This window comes from Cupressus sempervirens, chromosome 4 (assembly GCF_028749045.1).
Source record: "Cupressus sempervirens isolate cs-2001-9-10 chromosome 4, ASM2874904v1, whole genome shotgun sequence".
Classification (NCBI taxonomy): Eukaryota; Viridiplantae; Streptophyta; class Pinopsida; order Cupressales; family Cupressaceae; genus Cupressus; species Cupressus sempervirens.
Genome location: NC_143121.1, coordinates 604,802,298 through 604,814,495, shown reverse-complemented (window position 1 = coordinate 604,814,495; position 12,198 = coordinate 604,802,298). Strand labels below are relative to the sequence as shown.

Below are 12,198 nucleotides of genomic sequence, written 5' to 3'. Positions count from 1 at the left end.
TACTATTATTGTTGGTTTTGTCTAGGCCTTATATGCAAGATCTCTTATGACAATTGTTGGAAATCTTACAGGTTCCCTTGTGATGGAAAGAGTTGTTTTGGTTGGGGTTCTGTCAGTACTAATTTTTCTATTGATACATTTGCTGGTACTTCCATTGGAGGATTTTTTTAGGTCTTGTCTTCTATATTTGCCAAATTTGATATTCTTTGTCATGCTTTGCAGAGGGATGTTGTATTTGTTAAGGAGGGGTGGACCCCAATTATTGGAAAATATCATAAGAAGTTCTCTCCTCATTTCCTTCACTCCTAAAAGAAGGGAGGTATAAGAAAATCCTAGTGTTCTCCTTGTTTTTTTCTAGTTGAGGGATTTTTTCCCTTAGAGTAGATTGGGTCTTATTTTGTGTATTTTTTTGATCTGCTAGTCTCTTTTGGTCCAATTTTGTGTGGTTCATTTTTGGTACCTATTTTGGATTGCTACAATTCTTTTGGTAATCGGTCTTGTTGGCTATGTTTAGTTGATTATCTACTTGTTGATAAGTTGTACAGGGTTTTGGGGCCCCTTCAAAATATTTTTTTATATTAATAAAAAACATAATCAAGGAATGTAATATGGGACCATTGAGCCAATCATGCACATGTGTGTGTCTATATATATATATATATATAAAATAAAATCACAGAAATGTCAAAACCACATGGTAAAATACTCACACACACAAACCAAAAACTCATTGAAACAACACAACCAAGAAATTTCATAGAGGACCATTTATTCAATCATGCACTCACATACACACAGACATATAAAAACACATACACATATAAAAATATTTATGTATGTATGTATGTGTGTGTGTGTGTGTGTGTGTGTGTATGCATACATACATACATACATACATACATACATATATGTATTTATACATTCATTCATACATATATATACATAAAACATATTTAATAAAGCCATTGAATTGCCAAAGCCATATGGATTCAATCATGTACATATATATGTAGATCTCTATATAGAAATATAATGCAAAGCCATTTCAAACTAACAAAGTCATCAAGAAATAATATAGTCATTACACTAATCATGTACACACACACATGTGTGCACACACACACACACACACACACACACACTATATATATATATATATATATATATATATATATATATATATATATATATATATATATATATATATAACAAATTCATTGAGCCGTCAAAGCTAAATGAATTCAATCATGTACATATATATAAATCCATTCCTAGTTCTAATTCTATAAACAAATTTAATTTTACATTCTACATATGAATGTAAGAAAGCTACACAAATAAATCTGGCCTAAATTATTGGTACATATAGTCTAGATCCTTCCTATCTTTTATTATCCCCAAAAGTATTTCCTTTTCTTCAATATGTAACCTTCATTTTTTGTTACAATTTTTCTCTTTTTGGCATTGTCTATCCATATAACCAAGTTACTATAATTTAGAAATTTTTGGACACACACGTATTCAATAAATTGAACTCCATTTTTGTTGATCTTTGTTTGCTAATAATATGTGCCTTTAATAACAACTGAATTGGTTGGATAAGAGTGTTCATCACCATCTATGGTTAGTCTTAGAAATTTATATTTTTCTTTTATGCATCTAAGTAGATAGTAATCCAGACCCTTTGTATTCTTAGGATCGACAACCACTGCAAAATAATCCCCTATGTGCACTCATGAATAGATTTCATATATAAATTAATTTGACATCACTCATGCACGATAATTTAATAAATTATTTACTAGTTTAAGTCCTATATATATATATATATCTGTGTATATCCAATGGACTTGATTCTAGGAGTTAGTTATCCAAATATGGAAGTATAGAGAATGACACAAGCAAAAGCTAAAGAGTTGAATAGACAAGTGCAAGAGTTGTTGCAAAAAGGATTGATTTGAGAGAGTCTATCTCTATGAGATATACCATAAATATTAGCAGCAAAGAAAAATAAAGAATGGAGGATTTGTACACATTCTCAAGCTATTAAGAAAATCACTATCATATATAGATTTCCCTTGCCAAGGATCGATAGATGATATTTTGGACTATTTTAGTGGATTTGTATATTTTATAAAGATATATCTAATGAGTAGATATCACCAAGTTTGGAAAATAGAAATAGATGAATGGAAGACCACCTTCAATAAAAAGGAGGGCTTATATGAGTGGTACGTAAGTCACATATTTTGGGCTAACCAATGCACCGAGCATATTTATGCGACTAATGAATAAGGCATTGAAAGAATTATTCGATAAAATTCTCATTGTAATTTATTTGGATGATATTTTGATATTTAGTAAGACATGGAGGAGCATCTAATTCATATTTGTAGGGTGTTTGAGAAGTTAAGGGAATTTAAATTGTTGGTTAATTTGAAGAAGTGAAGTTTTTAAAGGAGTTAGTATATCTAAGATTTGTAGTATTTGTTTAGTGGTAAAATGAAAATAGTAGGCCTCCATGTTATGGGGTCACTACGCTATTCAATTATGTGCGTGAGGGAAAGAGGGGAATTTTCAAATATGATTCCACTTAGGATCCAAATTAAATTAGCTAGGATCCAATAGAAGAAGGGACATAATACTAAATTCAAATTATAAAAAGGGATACAATTAAAGGAAATTTACTCTCTTTGGATCTTAATAGGATATTGTGAATGCATAATTGAACTTATTGCTTGAATAATGTAAATCTAGATGCTATCTAAAGACAATAGCCCAATTAAGATGTAGATCTAGGGTAAAGGTATGAAAGGAAATAAAATATAAATTAATCACCTTGAAATGTGTAGAGGAAGATGCATTTTCTCTCCAAAACTCACAAATGTGAATTGCACTTGAATATTTGTTTGCAGATCTTGAAATAAAAAGGCAAATGGAAAAAAACTAAAAAATCTCCCTAGAATTTGAAATTGAAGGACTAGGTCAATGTGGGAAGATGTCCTGCAACAAAGTTGACGTAGTCCAATGATTTGCAAGTGACTACTCTAGAAAGATCACCAACAATAGGTTCCCAATCAGTAATCGTTTTCGTTCCCAACTTACGAATCAATAGATAAAAGGAGTTTTGTGGTTTTGCTGGGGGATGGATTTCCTTGGTCAAGCCCTAGGTTAAGGAATTAATCGTAATTGATAAATGTAAATGTAAAGGATTTGTTGTGATGTATGTTGTAGGTCTTGAATTTGGTATGAAAAATGTAGAATATGTACACAATTGCAATGGATCCACCATAACCACATCATGGAGCCATGGATGTAAATGTGCATAAATGTAGAAGATAATGAATGGTTTGATGTATGTCTCCTCCCTTGATGACCAACAAAATGCTAGATCTTGAAGAGGAAATGCCCACAAAAGATACTTGAATGATTGAAGAAACTTTCTTGCTTGAATGCTTGAATGCCTTAAGTACTAGAATGCCTCAAGAATTGATGACCTGTGAATTATTTATGTTAAAATGAAGCCCCCAATGCTCCTTTTATACTAGTTCTCTGGTGGAAAAATAATTAAAGGTTGACTTAAGGTTGATTGTTAAATGGAGAGTTAACCGCATGTCAATTGTCAAGTGGAGAGTTAACTGCATGATGACTATTAAGCAGAGAATTAACTTTAGGATGACTATTAAGTGGAGAGTTAACTATAGGATGATAGTGGAGAGAAATAAATCAATTGGTAAACTTGAGGCCTTTTGGACCTTGAAATTTACACTCATCAAGGACTAGGTCGACTTGGGTCAACCTATTCTTGGATTAGGTTGACTTGGGTCAACCTAGTCTTGGACTAGGTTGACCTTGACACAAAAAAGGAGGAAAAGGGCCTCATAAAGGATCACATTGACTTGGGTCAACCTAATTCCAGAGACTCGAGAGAAAAAGGCCCGAGAAGGCCTAAAAAGATGTACAGATGAAACAAACTGATATGGTCAAAAGGGTAGAAAAGCAACACGTAGAAAACCATCTTAGAAGGAAAGAGAGATGATGAAAAAGAATGAAATGGAAGGGGAAAGGATAAAAAGATACATTTAACATAGGTCCATCCATGTTCCAAGAGAAGAATTTTGGAAAGGGTGCTAAAAGGTCTTAAAATGCAAGTGTATCTATTTTAAGATGGTTCAGTATCATAAAAATGTCTAAAAATGGACTAGAGAAGGTGAAGGTTGTCCTCGAATGGCCTACTCTAAGAAGTGCGAGTGAGGTAAGATCTTTTCATGGTTTGACTAGCTTTTACAAAAAGTTTATCAAGAGTTTTAGCAGTGTCAATAGAAGGTTGGTTGGAACAATGAGATTGGATATGAAAGAGTTTAAGTGGAGTAAAGGAGTATATTTTTGAATTATTGAAATAAAAAGTTACATAACAACCTATTTTAGTACTTATTGATTTTAGTAAGGTGTCTCATGTAGTCTATGATCCTAGTAGTAATACATTGGATTTAGTTTAAGTCAAGACAATAGGCTCATTACTTATTTTAGTGATAAGTTAAATGATGCCAAAAGAAAATATTTTATTTATCACCAGGTGTTTTATGCTATAGTTCATGCATTGAAGAAGTGGAATATTATCTTTTGCCTAAGGAGTTTTTATATACTAATAATCAAGCTTTGCAATATTTGAATAGTTAAGGCAAAATTGAATCAAAGACATTTTTGTAGAGTTACACATTTGTTTTGAAATATAGGAGCAAGAATTCTAACAAGGTTGAAGATACTCTTAGAAGGAGTCTTGTTTTGCTAAAAGAGATGTGGATTGAGGTTGTTGGATTCAAAGAACTCAAGATCTAGAGGATATTGATTTTGGCAAAGCTTGGAAATCTTGTACAAAATTTATTACTCTAGACAAAACCAAGTGGTTAGATTTCATCATCAAGGATGGTATGTTGTTCAAACCAAATCAATTGTGCATTCCAAGGAGTTCTATGAGCGAGAATCTCATCAAAGAGAAGCATAATAGAGGGTGAGTTGGACATTTTGGTCATGATAAAATTATTACTATGTGTTGGTGTAGATAAGTATTTACTATTTACACTTTACTTAAGTTTACTTAGGTTAATGCATTTTCATATTAGTTGTCATGTAGACACCTAGGAGTTTGCATATTCATATGAGTTGTCATGTAGAAAACATAGTAGTTTGCACTCCGATTGAGCACATGTTGTCTACTATGTCTCTTTATGAGATACACCTTTACATTCTTATCCTCCCATTTTTAAATATACATTTATGCACAACGGAGGATAATGCACTCTTGGTGGACATGTGCTTAGTTGGTATGCTTATCTCTTTGCATGACTCCTAGCCATCTTGATTGCCTTTATATGCAAGGCACTTCTATGATGTATTCATCCAATTATTTGATTAATCCATTCTCATTTGATCATATCTTGTCTCTCTTGTGTTATCTCTTGAGCTTCTAGAACTTGGCATTTCATTCTTGCCTTGAGAAAATTCTTACATGGTATTAGAGCTATACCAAATTCTTACATGTTATTAGAGCCATAGGAGTTTCATTGCATTGCAATATGAGAGATTTTTTTTGCAAGTCAAAATAGGAGCTTGCTAGTGCAAATTAGATGATGATGTCACATTTAGAAGGTCAAAAAACCCTTAAATCAACTCTTGCTTCATAAAAATCGGACATCTGAGCTAAAATATAGAGTCATTTTTTTTGGAGGTGAAATGAGGGCAATTCGGGAAAAATAATTATGGAGGTGATTTTCAAACAACGATATCTCCCTTATACAGACTCCTTTTTTTGAGAATTTTTTTTCATTTTGGGGTAGAATTTCATGATCTACACATTGCTGTAGGTTATTTACAATCCCTATTCTTGAATTTTTTTAAAAACCACAAATCCCAATTTTTGCAACTTCAAAGGCTTAGTTCAGGCTCATCTAGACACATATTCAAGTGCTATTTTTTTTGAAAGTGTATGATTTTTTTGTCTACTTTTCAGATTTGGTATCAGTTTGGAGTAATTCTGAGTAGACATAGTACATTCAACATTTGGTCATTTTTGGCCTATTTTGGCACTTGTAATTAATTAGATCCTTGAGAGGTCTTGTGTCTTATCTTGTTGAGTCTGATATAGATTCATATTTGTTGCTGTAACCATCAAAATTAGAAGTCCACTTTGGTTCATCTTGACAAGTGGTAGTTGTATACAAACTAAGTATAAAGTGCCAAAATCATCTATTTTGGGGGTTCTTTAATTGAGTGATTTGGGGGGGGCGGGGGGGGGGGGGGGGGGTGTCGTGAGTGTTTGCACCTCTCTTTCTCTTGTGTTCTTTTATTTTACATCATGGGTTTTCCTAGGTTTCCACTTTTATCTCCACATAATTATGCTACATGGAAAATTAGAGCATGAAGTAAAATGATGGAAAAAGGTTTAATTGATTATGTTGATGGAACCATGGTTGCACCATCTAATCTCGATAACCTAAATGAATGGAATCATAACAATAAGGTTGTTATTGGTACTTTGAGGAAGTATGTACATGAAGATCTTATCTTCCATATTGATAATTGTAAAATAGTAAAGGAAGCATGGGATAAGTTTGCTAGCTTGTGTGCAAAAGTAGACAAAGCTAGGGGTTTTGAACTTGATGAAAATCTCATGTCATTAGATCCAAAGGAGTTTGAAACAATTCAAGACTATATCAACAAGGCACATGAGCTAAGGTCAATGGTTAAGGATTGTGGAATTACCATAGAGGATGAAAAATTGATCTATAATTTGATGAGAAAACTTCCTCTGGAGTATGCATCATTTATTTCGAGCTTCAACACTCATAAGTTGACCTTGGGTTCTTCCTACACCATGCCTTCATTTAATTCCTTCATAGAGATGTTGATGGTAGAACAATAAAATTTGATGAGCATGGAGATTCTCAAGTCTTCAAAGTCCAAAGCATTGGTGGCTAGTACAGGGAATCAAGGAAAATGGTCTAATAAGAAGCATAAATCATGGAAACAAAATTCATAACAAGAGAAAGAATACTCAACCTTCTCACCACAAGACGACAACAAAAATAAGGGAAAGTCATCCAAGAAGGAGTTTCTTTCTTGTGCATATTGCAAAAAGAATGAACATGAAAAACATCATTGTTATAAAAAGGAGATAGATGAACTCAAAAATCTTCTTAAGAAGAATCAAATTAGTCTACCATCAAGAATGACCACTTCATCATCTTCTTCACATTCAAATTTTGATAAAAGAAAGGATCACATGGGAAAAGGTCAAGCCTTATTAGCTACTTCAAGTCAAGATTCAAGGAAGATGGCTTCTAGATTCAGGAGCTTCTCATCATATGACATCTTCATAGTCTATGTTTTCATCATTTGATCCTTGTCATACTCCACCTATTTTGATGGGTAATCATACTTACATGAATGTGATTGGGAAAGGAACTATTGATAAGGGGGAGTGATACTTCAAAGATGTGTTGTGTGTACCTCACCTAAGTCACAATCTTCTTTCCATCTATCAGCTCACTCATGGAGATAGAAGGAAGACTGTGGTATTCATACCTGATTCAGTTTTTATCAAAGACTTGGAGACTACATAGATCATTTCTACAAGGGTGGTTCATCATACATCTCAGCTATACTACTTCTTAGACTTTGGTCATGATGATGACAATGATTCTTCAACAGATTTTGATCACACTTCTAGTGTTAATTAATACTTTTAGGAGAACTTTGGCTACTTGAACTTGGGTTTTCCCACATGTGATCAAGTTCTTGAGCCATCCATTATAACTCCTCCTATTGATATTCCATATACTCTTGTTCCTGATGATAGTTGTATTCACATAGCCATGGATTCAAGTGATTCAATGCAACAAGACACTCATTGTCTTCTAGACTCGGTTCCATGGGATGACTACTTGACAGACATTTTCGGTTTGTTTGTGGAGTCCTACATTACAGATTTGGTAGACACTATTGATGACATTCATATTCTCTTTGGTGAAGATGATACTTCTTTGGTTGTTGCAAGGGAACACTCTGACCCTCATCTTCATTCTCTACTTGATCAGTCTTTTGAGGTTGACATGATGGTAGATCCTTTGATACAAAAGTTAAAGGAGGTCAATTTATCTTTAGAGGAGATATTTGAGTCTTTGATACATGTTCTACATTCATCATCAGTTAAGCCTAATTTGTCTTATTCAGTAGAGTGGCATCGTACACATGATTTGGAGGAGGCACATTTTAGTATTGACATGGGGACACTTCAGCAAGTTTCAGAGATTCCATATATTTTGAGGTTTCTTTCTACAGATGAGAGAGGCTTCATTGATACACCTTTGGTTTTGTTTCTTCCTAACAGGAATAATGTTTTTCTACACTCATGGAGGAGTTTCTACATTGAGCCTCAAGCATCTACCATAGGTGTACATTCTAAATTGAGGGGCGGCTACTTGGTCTCTCTTCCACTTCTTCTCTCTTATTGGGGGGATCTTTTCCTCACATGAGGTCTTCTTCTCTCTCATTTTCTTTTATTGTACTTATCTCTCTTTTTAGAGGGGTGTTTTTCCCATGCAATTTTCCATCTTTCTCCACTTTATGAGAGATTTCATTGCGTATCTTTTGCACTTTCATATTGTACATGGGCACCTAACATGGCCTAGTAGCTGAGACCCATCTTGCATTATTATCTATCTTTTGTTAGCTTAAGTACATTCTCCTAAGTTACACTTCGGGGGGGGGGGGGGGGGGGGGGGGGCGGCGGGGGGCGTGGGGCGCGTTGGTGTAAATAAGTATTTACAATTTACAGTTAAGTTTACTTAGGTTAATGCATTTTCATATTAGTTGTCATGTAGACACCTAGGAGTTTGCATATTCATATGAGTTGTCATGTAGACAACACAATAGTTTGCACTCTGATTGAGCACATGTTGTCTACTACATCTCTTTATGAGATACGCCTTTACATTCTTATCCTCTCATTGTTGCATGTACATTCATTCATAATGGGGAATAATCCACTCTAGGTGGACATGTTCTTAGTTGGTATGCTTATCTCTTTGCATGACTCCTAGTCATTTTGATTCTAAAAATGCTTTATTTTTAGGGTAAATTTTTTTATCTTCTAAAGATCTCAAATATTCTTTGATATTTTTTTTACAAATTTATATAAATATGTTGCTAAACAGATTTGTCACTGTAAAAATGGCCCAATGGAGTGTCTATAACAAACTATTCACGACAGTTCGATAGGCCCTTGTTATGTGGCCTTCCTCCGTGTTTAGAGGAGCAACTCCCTCCTATGATGTAATTTTGAAGATTTTCAAATAAAAGTGAAATTAAACTTTAAAAGATCAATAGTAAGCCATTGATGATGAATGCACTAGACGACTTCAAAGCTTTCTTGGACTAGCTTAAACTGCTAATTATAACAATCAAGATCTATGCTTGAGAATTATCACTAGCACAATATTGATCCAAAGATTCATAAACATCTGCATAATACCATGAAAATGCTCACTACAAAGAGAATCAATATTTCTAACAATTTAGATTTGAAAGAAGAGAACTCAAATTGTACATTCCTTTATTTTCTTGCACCAAGAACTTGAGAGGAATTTTTTTTATTATTACAAAGACACAATTTGTACACACTTTCCAAATATTGTCTTCTGATCAAAATTTTAGCATAGTGTTCCCTTTTTCTAAAGTCCAAAAAGTCCCTTTATAAAGCCAATAGGATTCCTTTTATAGGCATCAAGGTTGAGAACTACTCCTCCGTGGTTAATAACTACTTCTCTGTGGTTAATAACTACTTCCAAAATACGTGATTTTGGAGCAGTTAATTAACCTCTACAAAATTAACCAACTATGATATGAAACTTAGACCTCACATCTTTTGAGAGGAAGATTGAATAATAAATTTTTATTGATCTCCTTTTGCAAATACCTCAATTAGGTTCTTGTCCAAAGTAAGCTTGTTAAGTGTTAATGTTCCAGTTTTATCATTGCAAAGGACATCCATCTCAACCGTTTTCTCAATAACAATCATCCTTTTCGTAATAGCAGTCTACTGAGAAAGGTGATGTGAACCAATGGCCATAGTTATGGAAAGAATAGTGGGCATTGCAATTGGAATCCCACCAATTAGAAGTACTAATAGATTATTAATTCTAGGTCTATATGGCTGACACTGAGATGGATATTGAACTATAATTTCAATTATCATGCCTGCAGTAGCTATAACCAAAATTTCAATTTTGTCTTGCTTGCAAGTTGATCCAAAGTAAATCCCATCGCTGAGATTCTTAGTCACAGGCAATGATTCTCTAGTTAGTGTAGACTGGTCAATCTTTAAAGGGTCTCCTTCAAGCAGTCGAGCATCTGCAGGAACAATGTCTCCAAGTTTAATGCTAACTATGTCTCCAAGAACTAGACATGCAACATCTTCTTCACTCCAATGACCATCTCTTAAAACCTTTTCTTTTGGAGCCAACCGGGCCATTAGTGATGCAATTGCATTACTAGTATTATTCTCTTCAATAAAACTTATAGTGGAGTTGATGATGAGCAATGTTATGATACCAACGAAATCTTGCCAATTAGGAGGCTTCCCTCCTCCATTTGCCAAGGCAATGGCCATAATTTCCGTAGCTTCCATAACCCATGATGAGGGATTCCACACAAAGCCAAGAAACTTGAGAATCTTAATTTTCTCTTTTTTCTTTCTTTTTTTCTTCGAGCTTGTTATATCCAAATATCTTCAATCACTCATCCACTTCACTAGAGGCCAAACCTGCGCTGGTACATCTAAGATTTTCAAACACCTCCTCAATGGGTATGTTTTCCAAATCAACAACTTCTTTGTTGATCATTTAAAGGCTGCCATTAGTGTGTGATAATTATATAAAGAAGATATAGCACCAAGTCATTCTTGTTGGTATTAGCTTTGAAATAATCTTTCCTCATGTGAAATATCTTGGTTACTATAGAATTACATGTTGTAGGCTGGGATGATGTGTATGGGAATCCTTGCAGTAGATGATATAACTAGTCATTTCTTTAGATATCTAACCCTTTGATGAATTCAAATCTCAACTCCCAGGATTCTTAGTGGTATTGCGCAATATCCTCCCAAAATACTTTCATCTAAATCAGCAATGAAGAATAATGGGACTGTCCCTCATTCACCTGTCTCTCAACAAAGTCAAATTTTCATCAATGCTAAGCAAGGTAGCTTCTTGAAGAGTTTCTATGGTGGGTAGAAACTAGATCCAAAAAAGAAATATCCATCCATATTTGCTCGAACTTTGAAAAGGATAGATGAAGAAGATGTTAAAGATAATTAGTTTTTCTCTTACAAGCCCAAATCATTTTCAGAAAGAAGTTCAACATGCTATTATAAGGAAGAACTTGATTAGAAAAGTGATTCATGTGAATCAAGGATGGATAATGGTGGTTAGAAAAGTAGCCCAATGCTTGCACCTATTGCTTATCAAAATCATACCTCCATTGATCGTAATCAGGTTCAATTTTAAAAAAGCTTCTATGGAAATGCACGCCTAGATCCAAACAAAGTACATCCTTCTTTACTTCGAACACTGCAAGAACTTGAGAAAGAAGACCCATACAAGAATTATTTTCTTTGTAGCATAACATCTCCCGATCCAAATGTTAGAAAGGACTCATCTAAATCTTCATGCGTGAAAGAAGATGGGGATTCTATGTCTAATCAAGGAGAGAGTTGAGACATGGAATCTATAGGGGAACTACTAATGTATCAAGGCATCACTGTGAAGCTCTCAATGCCTAAGAGAACGTATTCAATCATCTCAATCCTAATGAGAAAGAAAAAGGAATATCAAATGATTCTCAAGGAACTACACAACATATGATTAAAGATGAGAGAAATGTGGATCAAGGTGAATTTCATACTACTTTTATACCTACTTGGTGCCTCAATGCTTCAGATGATGACTTCCTATGTCAAGAAGATCTTCCTGTTCATCCTTCCATGATCATTCAAGATGAAGGATCTATTGACAACATCAATACTTCAAATGTTATGGCACAATCTGAAAACATTACCACTGATGAAGAAATAACCTCAAGTGAAATCTTTCAGACTTCTCCGTTAACTCTTGAGATTGAAGTCTTTACTTTTGAGAATGT

General features: G+C 34.1%; 1 pseudogene; it reads right to left on the bottom strand.

Annotated features, from left to right (window-relative positions):
- Nucleotides 1–10,096: 10,096 nt before the first annotated feature.
- LOC149562678 (plasma membrane ATPase 1 pseudogene) lies at nt 10,097–10,669 on the bottom strand (annotated as a pseudogene).
- Between the last annotated feature and the right edge of the window lie 1,529 nt (nt 10,670–12,198).